The 14,463-nt window shown below is 41.5% G+C and overlaps 1 long non-coding RNA gene across 4 annotated transcripts in view; it reads left to right on the top strand.

The window, feature by feature from the left end:
- LOC140737638 (uncharacterized) overlaps positions 1-14,463 on the top strand; it is a 69,491-nt gene that overhangs the window by 39,659 nt on the left and 15,369 nt on the right. For 2 of the 4 annotated variants that reach the window (XR_012101208.1, XR_012101206.1), the window contains exons 2-5: positions 8,280-8,388; positions 9,036-9,124; positions 9,554-9,618; positions 12,332-12,497. This is a non-coding gene — a long non-coding RNA (uncharacterized lncRNA). The remainder of the gene's footprint in view (positions 1-8,279; positions 8,389-9,035; positions 9,125-9,553; positions 9,619-12,331; positions 12,498-14,463) is intronic. The other 2 variants (XR_012101209.1, XR_012101207.1) reach the window with 2 other exon arrangements.

Genomic DNA, 14,463 nt, shown 5'->3' with positions numbered 1-14,463 from the left:
GCCTCTCAAAGCATTTGCTTATTATTGAGGTGAGTGCGACAGGACGCCAGTCGTTCTGACGTGCTAACTCGGTGCTTTTAGAATCAGGAACAACGGTGGTTGTTTTGAAGCAAGAGGGCATTCCACACTGGCAGTCAGCAGTATGATCTCCATTTGCCTAAAGGAGTGCAGCTTTAATAACACTCAGGAAGTTTGACACAATGCAGGTCACTGGGGCCTGGTATGGAAACGCCAATGTCCAAGAATAGAGAAGCATGTACAGCCAGTCCGTCACAGGAAAACCCCTCTTCACCACTGAGCATCAACAAGAGGTGCTGCCATAAGAAAGTATCATCCATTATCAGGGGTCCCCACCATCAAGGCCGTTCTCTCTTCTTGTTTCTGCCTTTGGGAAGGAGGTACAGGAACCTCAGGTCCCACACCACCAGGTTCAGGAACAGTTATTACCTACAACCATCAGGCTCCGAGGTAACGTCCTTCAGCTCTGAACTGATTCCACAGCCTATGCAATCACTTTCAGGGAATTGACAACTCATGTTCTCAGTTTTATTTACTTACAATTTATTTCTCATTATTATTTCTGTATTTGCACTATTTGTCTTCTTTTACACATTGATTGTTAGCCTTTGTTTATGTGTAGTTTTTTTGTTGATTCTATTGTGTTTCTTCACTTTACAGCAAATGCCTGCAAGAAAATGAATTTAAGAGTAGTATATGGTGTCATATACACAATTAGATAATAAATTTACTTCAAGCTTTTTAACATATGAGAGGACTGCTCCTGCTGACACCTCCCAGACTGCATATGCAACCACCTCCCAGTTTCTACCCAGCTAATAGTCTGCACGTCTACTCACCTGCTGCACGTCAGAGACTCAGCACCTGCAACCTACTTAACCCCAATTTTCAGTCCTTTTTCACTCAACAAACCAGCCGGCTTCAGCCAGTTGCTCCTAACAACACATATAAAATGCTGGAGGAACTCAGCAGGCCAGGCAGCTTCTATGGAAAAGAGGAAACGGCTGACATTTCGGGCCAAGACCCATCATGAGAACTGAAAGAAAAGAGAAGTCAGAGCAAGAAGAGGGGTGGGGGAGGGCTATGTTACCTGGCTTGCTGAGTTCCTCCAGCATTTTGTGTACTTTGAGAGGATTTGCAGCATCTGCAGATTTTATTGTGCAGTTGCTCCTAACTTTCACTCTGCCTGCCTGAAGTTTACTTTGCTGTGGGTTATGTTCAGTTTCTGTTCTCTCTTCTTTTGTAACCCCTCATGGCTTGTTATTTTATGGTCTATTATTAAAGTTATTGCTCACTGCTAAATCATCTCTGTTGCTCTGTGTTCGGGTCCATGCCTCCAGACATCGGGTCTGGACATCCTTCGGGTCATGTCTCCAGACATCGGGTCTGGACATCCTTCAGGTCATGTCTCCAGACATCGGGTCTGGACATCCTTCGGGTCATGTCTCCAGACATCGGGTCTGGACATCCTTCAGGTCATGCCTCCAGACATCGGGTCTGGACATCCTTCGGGTCCATGCCTACAGTACTGCGCTAGGGCGCCTAAGACTTTTGCACAGTGCTGTATTTGTAAATGCAGATTGGAGAGCGAATTTGCAAATTTGGCAGGAGCAAAGGATATTGGTAATGACAAGGGTGAAGCGCCAGGGGAAGGGTGTGAGTCAGGTGGCAGAGAAGGAGCGCTAGGGGTGGGGTTGGAGTGGGTGCAGACCCACTCAGCCCTGGGACACCAGGCCAGGTCATTTGATTTCAAAAGGTTGGTTTACTGATCATTTCAGAATGTCTGTCTAATGCTCCCCACTCCCTGCCATCTCTCCTCCCCTTTTTCCTGACCATGATTCCCCTCTCCCTGCCCCGTTCTCACTGTCGGTCGACAATAGAGACCCATATCAGAATCTGGTTTATCATCACTCAGGTATGTCATGAAATTTGTTTTTTTTGTTGCGGGAGCAGTACAGTGCAATACATGAACTTACCCCAGTCCTGTGCAAAAGTCTGAGGTTCCCTAGCTATATATATGTACCCAAGACTGTAGCTTGATAGGCACCCCATCCTCAACAATTCCCTCACTCCTCCACTAAGACACGTTAGCCAAAGTTTGTACTATCTGCAGAATGCAATGTACCTCCAAAGCTCATTAGACAGCAGCATCCATACCCACCACCTCTAACAGGGAGGAGGACAAGTCAGCAAAAAGTAAGTGGGGGTTGGGGGAACACCACCTCCTAGGATCTGCCCTCCAGGTCACTTACCAAAAGAGCCAAGCTCAAAAACGGTTACCTTCCACAAGCAGTAAGGTTAATCAACACCTCCACCCACTAACCCACCCCAACCACCACTCCTTTATCATTTCCTGTCAGTCACCTTATATACAGACACTCCTGTGCCTGGCGTCACTTTATGGTCATGTAATCAACCTAGTTATCCAAGCTATCTTATGTATTTCTATTTAATGTGTTTAAAAGTTGTTGTGTCTTTTTGTACTGCATCAGATCTGGAGAAGCAATTATTTTATTCTCCTTTACACTTGTGTACTGGGAATGACATTCAACAATCTTGAATTTTGAATATTGCTGTTCCTTCACCATCACTTGGTCGAATCCTGGAACTCCCTTTCTACGGCAATTTATTAATTCATTAACAAAGAGGCTTGATAGAGGATGTACTTCTTGAGGCAGCTGGTAAAATTCCATCTTCCCCAGAACCTACTGGTACACAGCTCTTGTACAGAGCATCCTCATTTCTGCCATTACTGTCTGGTTTAGTGCAGCTTCCTCTCAAGATATACGAAAGCTACTATGATAAAGCATCTGCTGATCAGGAAGAGAAACTCATTGCTGAGATTGTCACTGATGAAAATTGAACATGCTGAATGGCTGCAGCAGTGCATACTGCATGTGTGAGGAACAAGTGTTAAGAGGACGACTGCTTACCAATAGCACATAAATTCAAAACTGATTGTGATCCCTAACTATTCCATTATATATTCCAAAATCTAAAAAAAATCTGAAATCCAAAATACTCCTAGCCCCAAGCATTTCAGATATGGAGTACTCAACTTGCCCAAGTAAATAAATGTACAGTTTATATATAAAGCTGGTCCTTGATCCTTAACAAGCCAGCTCACCATCTCTTTGAAAGAATAACAATAATAAAAAAGCAAGAGACTCACCAGGAAGTGGTTTGGAATGGATGACTGTAGTTAGTCGATAAAGATTAGCTTTACATGTCACATGTGCATCAAACCTTTCAAACTTCACAATATACAGTGAAGTACGTCATTTGCATCATAACCAACATAGTTTGAATATGTGCTGGGGCAGCGCACAAGTACCTTCACACTTCAGGTGCTAATATATCGTGCCCACAACCCATTAACCTTGTCTTTGGAATGTGGGAGTAAACCGGAGTACGGGGTCACCTGTTGCAGCCACCCAGGGGAGGAGACACTGGAGGCAGTGTGGTGCGATGGGCATCCATGCTGGGTTGGGGGCTGACTCCTCCAGTGTTTGCTTGATGGAAGACACGCTGGATATCATTCGTCAACAGCTGCATAGTGTGAGAAGAGGAACCACTGCATGCTCATTCTTGCAGAAATGTGACTCCATGACAACATCCCATGCACCATTAATCTACAGGCCATGAAACTCAGGGACCTTGCCTCCATTATTATTCATTTTGTGACTGTAAGCTTTACTGTGATTGTAATTATATATGACTGTTGGTATTGTGTTTTGCACCTTGGCCCTGGAGGAATGCTGTTTCTTTTGGCTGTATTCATATTTACGGTTGAATGACAATTAAACTTGGACTTGAACTCAGTTGGGTTTCATCAGAGTTGCTCAGTTTTATTCCTCATCAAAGCCTTGGTCCCGACAAGGAAACAAATTCTACAGTCAAGGGGAGAGTGACTGCCCTTGACATCAGGGCACCATTGACCAAACCCAATATCAAGACTCTGCCCTATCTGTGTGAAATCATGTTCATAGGTTTGGTGAGTGGGCACAGAATACTACTGGCAAATAACTGACTTACCTAAGCCCATCACCCCTACTGGGGCATAGGCTGCTGACAGTAGCTCACCAGAGTTCTCTGACCTGGGCCAGTCTTTCAAGTCATCCCAGTTGTAGCCCATCTTCTCCTTCGTCTCCCAGGGATGAGGTCTTTGGAGTTTCTGTTGGTATTTCTGTAGCACAGGGTTTTTACTGGATGCGATTGATAGGCCTATGCCCAACCTGATGTGTTAGACTGATCTTAGAGTGGGTTAAAAGGTCAGGACAACATAGTGGACTGAAGGATCTGTACTGTGCAATACTGATTTATGTTCTGTTTTCTATGTTAAGACCATAAAACCATAGGACATAAGAGCAGAATTAGGTCAACCGCTCATCGAGTCTGCTCCGCCATTCCATCATGGCTGATCCCGGATCCCACTCAACCCCATTCACCTGCCTTCTCGCCGTATCCTTTGATGCTCTGACCGATCAGGAAACTATCAATTTTCACTTTAAATATACCCATGGTCTTGGTGTCTGCAGCTGTCTGTGGCAGAGCATTCCACAGATTCACTACTCTGGCTAAAAAAATTCCTCCTTACTTCTGTTCTAAAGGGTCGTGCCTCAGATTTGAGGCTGTGCCCTCTAGTTCTGGACACCTCCACTATAGGAAACAGCCTCTCCACATTCACCTTATCTGGTCATTTCAACATTTGGTAGCTTTCTGTGAGAACCCTGCATTCTTCTAAATTCCAGTGAGTACAGGTCCAAGGCTGCCAAGCACTCCATATATGTTAACCCCTTTATTCCCAGAATCATCCTCGTGAAACTCCTCTGGACAGCACATCCTTTCTGAGATATGGGGCCTAAAACTGTTGACAATACTCAAAGTATGGCCTGATCAGTGTCTTACCTTTCCTGTAATGAGATTTTATCTTGTGAAGCAGCCTCATGTGTAGCAGCTTATCAGATGCTGTCCGAAAATTCAAGTAAGTGGCGTCCACTGCCTCTCCTTTATACACCCTGTTTGTTGCTTTCTCAAAGAACTCAATTTTGTAAGGCATGATTTCCCTTTACAAAAACCATGATGACTTTGACTTATTTTATCGTTAGTCTCCAAGTACCTCGAACCCTCATCCTTAATAATAGACTCCAGAAATTTCCCAACCACTGAGGTTAGGCTAACTGGCCTATAATTTTCTTTCTTTTGTCTTCCTCCCTTCTTAAAGAGTGGAGTGATATTTGCAATTTTCCAGTCCTCTGGGGCCATGCCAGAATCAAATGATTCTTGAAAGATCATGACCAATGCATCCATTATCTCTTCAGCAACCTCTCTCATGACTCTGGGATGTCGTCCATCTGACCCAGGTGACTTATCCACCTTAAGACCTTTGAGTTTGCCTAGCACTTTTTCCTTTGTAATAGCAATGGCACTCACTCCTGCTCCCTGACACTCACGGACCTCTGACACACTGCTAGTGTCTTCCACAGTGAAGACAAATGCAAAGTACTTATCAAGTTCATTGGCCATGTCTTTGTCTCTCATTACTACCTCACCAGCATCATTTTCAAGTGGTCCAGTATCAACTCTCCCCCTCCCTTTTACTCTTTATATAGCTGAAAAAACTTTTCGTATCCTGCTTTATATTATTGGCTAGTTTGCCCTCATATTTCCCTTCTTATAGCTTTTTCAGTTGCTTTTTGTTGGATTTTAAAGACTTCCCAATCATCCAACTTCCCACTCACTTTTTCTACATAATATGCTCTTTCCCTGGCTTTTATGCAGTCCTTAACTTTTCTTGTCAGCTACAATTGCCTAGCCCTGCCATCTGAGAACCTCTTCTTCTATGGGACATATCTCTCCTGCGCCTTGTGAACTATTCCCAGAAACTTCAGCCATCTCTGCTCTGCCATCATCTCCACCAGCATCCTCCTCCAATCCACCTGGGCAAGCTCCTCTCTCATGCCTCTGTAATTCCCTTTATTCCATTGTGATACTGATACATGTACACGTGTCTTCTGCTTCTCCCTCTCATAATTGCATTATGAATTCAATCATATTATGATCACTGCCTCCTAAGCTTCCTAATAAAATCTGGATTATTGCACAACACCCAATCTAAGACAGCCTTTCCCTGACTGGGCTTAAGCACAAGCTATACTAAAAAGTCATTTTGTAGGCATCCAACAAACCTCTCCTGTGATCTGACACCAACCTGATTTTTTCCAATCCCCTTGCATATTGAAGTCCCCCATTACAATTGTGTCATTACCCTTATTACATGCCCTTTCCAGCACCCTCTGCAATCTCAAACCCACACCTTGGCTACTATTTGGAGGCCTATATATGATTCCCATAGTGGTTTTTTCTCCCCTTGCAGTTTCTTAACTTTATCCTCAAAGATTTGACATTCTCTGACCCTATGTCACCTTTTTCTTTCTTTTTAAATCTTTTTATTAATTATTAAGCAAACATAAATGAAACATGAATAAATGTTTCTAAAGATGTAATTCCATCTCTTTCCAACAGAGTCACACCACCACCTGTGCCTCCCTTCCAGTCCTATCGATACCACAATGTCATACTGACCAGTCACTAACTGCACCACAAGTTCATTCACCTTACTCCGAATACTTTGCACACTTAAGTACAGCACCTTCAGTCCTACATTCTTTGCCCTTTTGAATATTGACTCTGTAGTACAATTTAACTCTTTGCACTGTTTGCATCTGTACCCAATCATGTTCTATAACAAGACCTATATCTATATCTATATATATCTATCTATCTATATATATATATATATATATATATATATATATATATATATATATATCCTGTTCTATATCTATAACATCGATAACATTAAGCAGAAAGTAACATTTGTAACATAGCATTGACAGGCAATGATTACCTTCAGCAGGAGTTTAACCTTTTACCTTGGGTATTTAACAGCATTGCCTTTACCCTGTCCTCTATATTCAATATTCTGAATTTTTATCCAGGCCATTCCAGAATACTTGATAGCTCTCAGCCTGTACTTGCTGGATTTTAGAAAATGAAGGAGAAATCAATTGAAGCCTATTGAATATTGAAGAGCAGATGTGGAGAGGATGTTTCCTATGGTGGGGGAGTCCAGGACCAGAGAGCACAGCCTCAGAATAGAAGGATATCCCTTAAGAACCCTGATAAAGAGGGATTTCTTTAACCAGAGGGTAGAGTATCTGTGGAATTCATTGGCACAGATGACTGTAGAGAGCAAGTAATTGCGTATATTTAAAGCAGAGTTTGACAGTTTCTTGATTCAGAAAGGTAACAGGGAGAAGGCAGGAGAATAGGGTTCAGAGGGATAATAAATCAGCCATGATTGAAAGCAATTCTGCTCCTATGTTTTATGATCTTATTTCAAAGGGAATTTAAGAGAATGTGAATTGGCACAAGAAAGTAACTTATCATGCAACTTTATATTGTTTGGAAATATTTCAGTGTTATGGGAGCATGAGATTACAAGGGATTACATTCTCTCCAGGACCGCGTTAGTTTCCAAAGATGTCTGGTTAGGATTAGTGAATGGTGCCCACCCCACCAGTGAGCACATCTACATGGTGCGCTGTTGCAGGAAGGCAGATTCCATCATCAAGGACCCCACCATCCAGGCCATGCTATCTTCTTGCTGCTATCATAAAGAAGATGGTACAGGAACTTCAAGACTCACGCTACCAGGTTCAGGAACAGTTATTACCCCTCAACAATCAGGCTCATGAACCAAAGGGGATAATTTCAATCAACTTCACTCACCCTATCACTGAACTGTTCCCACAACCTTAGGAATCTCACTTTCAAAGACTCCTCATCTCATCTTCTTGATATTTAGTGCTTATTTATTTATTATTATTATTATTTTGTTTGAATTTTGTGCTTGTTTACTGTGAACACCTGCAAGTAAACAAATCTCTAGGTTGCATATGGTGACAATTATTTACTTAGAAATTAAATTTACTTTGAACTTTGAATTTTGTGGATATGCTATGTTGTCATTGATTTGATTTGATGCAAACGGTGCATTACATTCTGAAATAAAAGTGATAAATAAAGCTAACCTTTATTTATTTATCAATAAACTTCAAAGCATCTATAATAAAAGATACTTTAAACTGGCTGTTTCAATATAATTAACTGTTAGCTAAATTCTGCAGGCTTTACTACTCATATTATTATTGCTTATTTATTTATCAATATTATTTCTCTTTTTTTGGTATTTGCAGTTTGTTGTGTTTTGCACACTGCTTGCTTGTCCACCTTGTTGGGTGTGGTCACTGATCCTAGTATGGTTCTTGGATTTATTGAGTACGCCTTCAAGAAAATTAATCTCAGGTTAGTATATGGTGACATAAATGTACTTTTTTATAATAAATTTACTTTGAACTTTGAACATTAAATGTTCTGGCCAATTACTGACTCAGAAAGAATATTGTGAACGAATGTTACTGGAGTATGTTCCTCCGTACATGCTGAAGATGTACGATGGGGAGCATTCTAACTGGTTGCATTACTGGCTGGTATGGAGGGGGCCATTGCACTGGACTGCAGAAAGCTGCAAGAAGTTGTAAACTCAGCCAGCTCAATCGTGGGCACCTACCTCCAAAGCATCCAAGCCACCTTAAACAGGTGAGGCCTCAAAATGGTGGCATCCATCATTAAGGACCCGCTTCCCCTTGCTACCATCAAGGAGAAGGTATAGACGCCTGAAGGTTCACACAACATTTCAGGAACAACTTCTTCCGCTCCACTATCAGATTTCTAAATGGACAATGAATCCATGATCACTACTACACTACTTTTTTGTTCTTTTTTCCACTACTTAGTTAATTTAATTATATATATATATATTTTTTTTTCTTATTGTAATTTATAGATTAAAAATATTATGTATTGCAATGTACAGTTGCTGCAAAACAGCAAATTTTGCAACACATGTCAGTGATATTAAACCTGATTCTGACTCTGATTCTCATGTTTAGTTGCACTGGAGTTAAGTTGGAGCTTTATTGTCATTGCTGAAGATAAAGAGATTGCAGTGCTACTCCATTCGGAGCAAAACAGCATCCAGGTAATTAATTTACTAAAAACTCAATGACTACATTTAAAATAACGTCTGAGTTATTTACCGTGACACCTAAGTGACAAATGAATTAAAAACAAACAACTTTAAAGTTTAAAGAAACAGTGGCTGCCCCATTCAAGTATTGCACGTACCATGCTATAAAATACAATGATTAAATAGAAAATAGTGTCAAGAATTAAAGCTGAGATTTAAAAAATCAAAATTAATTGAAGTCAATCAGGGTGAATATTGGGGGGGTTAATTAGTGCTCATGTTTAAAGAACTTCCGGTCAAGATGGCGCCTGCGTACAACACTCCTTTGGTTGCCATTTTCAGATAGCTCCTGAAACTATGTAGGTCAGTTCTTTTATGTCTATTATGTTTGTTTTTTATCTTGGATATGATTCTGGAACTGTTGGAACCTGTGATTTGCAGTTCGGAAACCATTTGATTTCCAGCATTCCGCAGTCTCTGAGAGGATTCTGGGAGGCAGAAGCAGTGTAAGTGAACCTTGTGTCAAGAAGACTGTTGTTGTTTATATAATTTTTTTTTTCTCTTTCTCTGTGGGCACTGGGATTTGGTCTTATTTTTTAAATTGGGTTCTTTTGGATTCCTTGCTATGCGACTGCCTGAGAGCAAACAAATTTCAAGGATGTATAATTTATACATTCGTTGATAATAAATGCACATTGAAATTTTGAAACATTGAAGTTTGCTGATGATACAACCATTGTTGGTAGAATCTTAGATGGAGATGAGAGAGAGTACAGGAGTGAGGTATACCAGCTAGTGGAGTGGTGTCACAGCAACAATCTTGCACTCAATGTCAGTAAGACAAAGGCGCTGATTGTGGACTTCAGGAAGGGAAAGACGAAGGAACACAAGCCAATCCTCACAGAGGGATCAAAAGTGGAGAGAGTGAGCAATTTCAAATTCCTGGGTATCAAGATCTCCGAGGATCTAATCTGGTCCCAACATATCAATGCAGATATAAAAAAGGCAAGATAGTGGCTATATTTCATTAGGAGTTTAAAGAGATTTGGTTTGTCACCCAAAACACTTACAAACTTCTATAGGTAAACTATGGAGAGCATTCTGACAGACTGCATCACTGTCTGGTATGGGGGGGGGGGGGGGGTTGGTGAGTAGCTACTGCACAGGACCGAAAGAAGTTACAGAAAGTTGTAAAATTAGTCAGCTCCATCTTGGACACTAGCCTCCATAGAATCCAAGATATTTTCAAAGAGCAGTGCTGCTGAAAGGTGGCGATAATTATTAAGGACCCCCATCACTCAGGGTATGCCCTCTTCTCACTGTTACTGTTAGGAAGGAGGTACGGAAGCCTAAAGGTACCTATTCAGCGATTCAGGAAGAACTTCTTCCCCTCTGCCATCCGATTTCTAAATGGACACTGAACCCATGAACACTACCTCACTTTTAAAAATATATATTATTTGTTTTTGCACTATTTGAAATCTAATTAATATACATATATATACTTACTGTAATTGATTTACTTGTTTATTTTCTTTCTTATTTTCTTTCTATATTATCCTGTATTGCATTGTTCTGCTCTTGCAAAGTTAATAAATTTTATGATACATGCCAGTGATAATAAACCTGATTCTAATTTATTGCCTGTCTATTTAGTATTATTATCATGATTATTACTTTGTTTCTTTGTATTTACTGTGAATGCCCACAAAAAGTGACTTATATGTTCTTCGATAATAAATTTACTTTGACTTTGAAATTTTATTCAGTTGTCTGTGTAAGTGCCACTTATACGTAGTCATCATATCTGATTCCATAATTTCTTTTTTTCTGTGTAAAAGCCATCCTTTGTATTTCTTTGTTTAGAATGGCCTTATGGGGTTGGGAGAGTGGAAATTACTAAACGGCATTAAATGGTATCAATTCACTTCCAACTGCACATCACAATGATACTGAGTGGTGCGTCAGCTAGGAGGCCCACTCCTGGTCATATTTTCTTGTATGTATGGTATATGGGCTTAGCATGGATACTGGGAACAGGGCACCAGAAAGGTTTTTTGGGGGTTTGGTATTTGGCAGAAAATAATTGATATTGCGGCATGAGAGGGACGATTGGGGCTTGTTTCTCTGTTATTTTGTTGTTCACTGTGTTGTTCTGCTGATCCTGGTGGGTATGATATGTTGGTGCCAATATATGTGGCACTGGAATGTGTGTCATATCCACAGGTTGTGTTGTTTGTTAATGCAGACTACGCATATTTGCTTATTTATTTATTGACATGCAGCACTTGAGTCAGCCCTTCCGGCCCAGCAATCCCCCAGCTGAATCCTAATCTAATCTCGGGAGAATTAAAAAAGACAAATTAACCTACCAAATGGTACATCTTTGGAATGTGGGAGGAGACTGGAACACCCGGTGGAAAGCCATACAGTCACGGGAGAACATACAAACTCCTTACAAGTTGCAGTAGGTCTTTAGGAGATCTAGGCCTCATATGGAGCCAGTGATCATTAATGGAGAATGTGTGGAGCAGGTTAAGACCTACAAGTATCTGGGAGTACAGTTAGACGAGAAGCTAGACTGGACTGCCAACACCGATGCCTTGTGCAGGAAGGCACAGAGTCGACTGTACTTCCTAAGAAGGTTGGCATCATTCAATGTCTGTAGTGAGATGCTGAAGATGTTCTATAGGTCAGTTGTGGAGAGTGCCCTCTTCTTTGTGGTGGCGTGTTGGGGAGGAAGCATTAAGAAGAGGGACGCCTCACGTCTTAATAAGCTGGTAAGGAAGGCGGGCTCTGTCGTGGGCAAAGTACTGGAGAGTTTAACATTGGTAGCTGAGCGAAGGGCGCTGAGTAGGCTACGGTCAATTATGGATAACTCTGAACATCCTCTACATAGCACCATCCAGAGACAGAGAAGCAGTTTCAGCGACAGGTTACTATCGATGCAATGCTCCTCAGACAGGATGAAGAGGTCAATACTCCCCAATGCCATTAGGCTTTACAATTCTACCGCCAGGACTTAAGAACTTTTTAAAAGCTATTATTAATGCTTTTTGAGATAGTGATTTAGATGCATATCATATTTTTTACTGAGTTAAGTATTGTATGTAATTAGTTTTGCTACAACAAGTGTATGGGACATTGGAAAAAAAGTTGAATTTCCCCATGGTGATGAATAAAGTATCTATCTATCTATCTATCTATCTATCTATCTAGGTCTACCATCAGGTAGAAGGTACAAGATCTTCAGGACTCGCACCACCAGGTTCAAGAACAGTCACTACCCCTCAACCATCAGACTCTTGAACAAAAGAGGAAAACTACACTCATCTATTGAGAGGTTCCCACAACCAATGTTCCCACTTAAAGGACTCTTTTTCTTGTTAGTTTATGCTCTTGTTAATTATTGCTATTTATTGATATTTGTATTTGCATAGTTCGTTGTCTTCTATGCTTCACTTGTTCTTTCGTTGATCCTGTTTACAATTACTTTTCTATAGATTTGCTGTGTATACCCGCAGAAAAAAGAATCTCAGGGCTATATGTGGTGATATATATGTACTTAGATAATAAATTTTACTTGGCACTTTGAACTTGAAAACCAGAACACCATCGTTAAGGACCCCCATCACGCAGGACATGCCCTGTTTTCATCACTACCATCAAGGAGGAGGAATAGACTTCTGAAGGTTCACACTGAGCATTTCAGGAACAGCTTCTTCCCCTCTGCCATTATATTTCTGAATGGACATTGAACCCATGAACACTGCCTCACTAATTTTTCCCTTTTTATAACCATATAACAATTACAGCACGGAAACAGGCCATCTCGGCCCTTCTAGTCCGTGCCGAATGCTTACTCTCACCTAGTCCCACCTACCTGCACTCAGCCCATAACCCTCCATTCCTTTCCTGTCCATATACCTATCCAATTTTTTTTAAAATGACAAAATCGAACCTGCCTCTACCACTTCTACTGGAAGCTCGTTCCACACAGCTACCACTCTCTGAGTAAAGAATTTGAGCCCTTTGTTACCTTTGTATATACTGTAAATACGCAAGATTACTCATATATCAGTGGTTCAATGTACTGTATACAGTTTACAACGTGAAATTCTTATTCTTCGCAGACATCCACGAGACATTTAAAAAAAAACAAAGAATGTGGACAGAAAACTTGAAAATCACAAAGGTCCCTCCCATGCACAAGCAGAAGCAAAGCCACAACCTCTTGTTAGAGCACATACCCTCTACTCAAGGAAGCATGTGGTAAATCTCTTCTGCACCCTCTCCAAAGCCCATCCTTCCTATAATGGGACAGAACTGTATACAATACTCCAGATGTAGCCTACCTAGAGTGTTATACAGCTGCAAAATAACTTCCTGACTTTTGAACTCAGTGTCTCGACTAATAAGGCAAGCATGTCATATGCCTTCTGGACCACCCTATCAACCTAGGTAGCCACTTTCAGGGAGCTATAACTTGCACCCCAAGATCCTTCTGCTCATCAACACTGTTAAAGGTCTTGCAATGACGTTCTTCTGCAGAAGAAATAATGAAAAGGCCAATGACTTTAATTTCCCAGATATTCCTGTCCTCACCCCACGTTCCTGCTGCCTTGACAGGGCCCACCATTGATGTTGCCCTCACCTGCTTCTCTTTCATTTCCCGGATATTCAGTTTCATATCATCTTCCTGCCACCTTAATAGGGATAGAATTCCTCTTGTCTGCACCTACCACCGATGAGCCTCTGCATCCAGCACATTATTCTCTGCAACTTCTGCCATCTTCGACGGGATCCTACCATGAACACATCTTCGCCTCCTCTTCCCCACTCTCTTGCCTTCTCCGCATGCAGGGATTGCTTTTTCCATGATTCTCTTGTTTATTTGCCCCTCTCCACTAATCTCCCTCCTGGCACTTACCCCTGCAAGTGGAAGAAGTGCTACACGTGCCCATGCACCTATTCCCTTATCTACCCTCAGGGCCCCAAACAGTCCTTCCAGGTGAGGCAATACTACGCCTGTCGAGGTTGTCTTCTGTGTCCTGTGCTCTTGATGAGGTCTCCTCCATATTGATGAGACCTGACTTAGATTGGGGGACTGCTTTGTTCAGCACCTTCACTGGACCTGCAAAAAGCAGAATTTCATGGTGGCCAACTATTTTAAATCCAGTCCCCATTCCCATTCTGATAGGTCAGTTCATGGCCTCCCCTTATGCTACAATGATAACACTCTCGGGTTGGAGGAGCAACACCTCATATTCAGTCTGGGTAGACTAATTTCCAACAATTTTTCCCCTCCCCCTTCACTCTTCTTCCATCCCTCACTCTGGTTCACTTACCTC

The sequence above is a fragment of the Hemitrygon akajei genome, chromosome 13, assembly GCF_048418815.1.
Source record: "Hemitrygon akajei chromosome 13, sHemAka1.3, whole genome shotgun sequence".
Taxonomy (NCBI): Eukaryota; Metazoa; Chordata; class Chondrichthyes; order Myliobatiformes; family Dasyatidae; genus Hemitrygon; species Hemitrygon akajei.
This window is presented reverse-complemented; position numbering and strand designations above follow the sequence as displayed.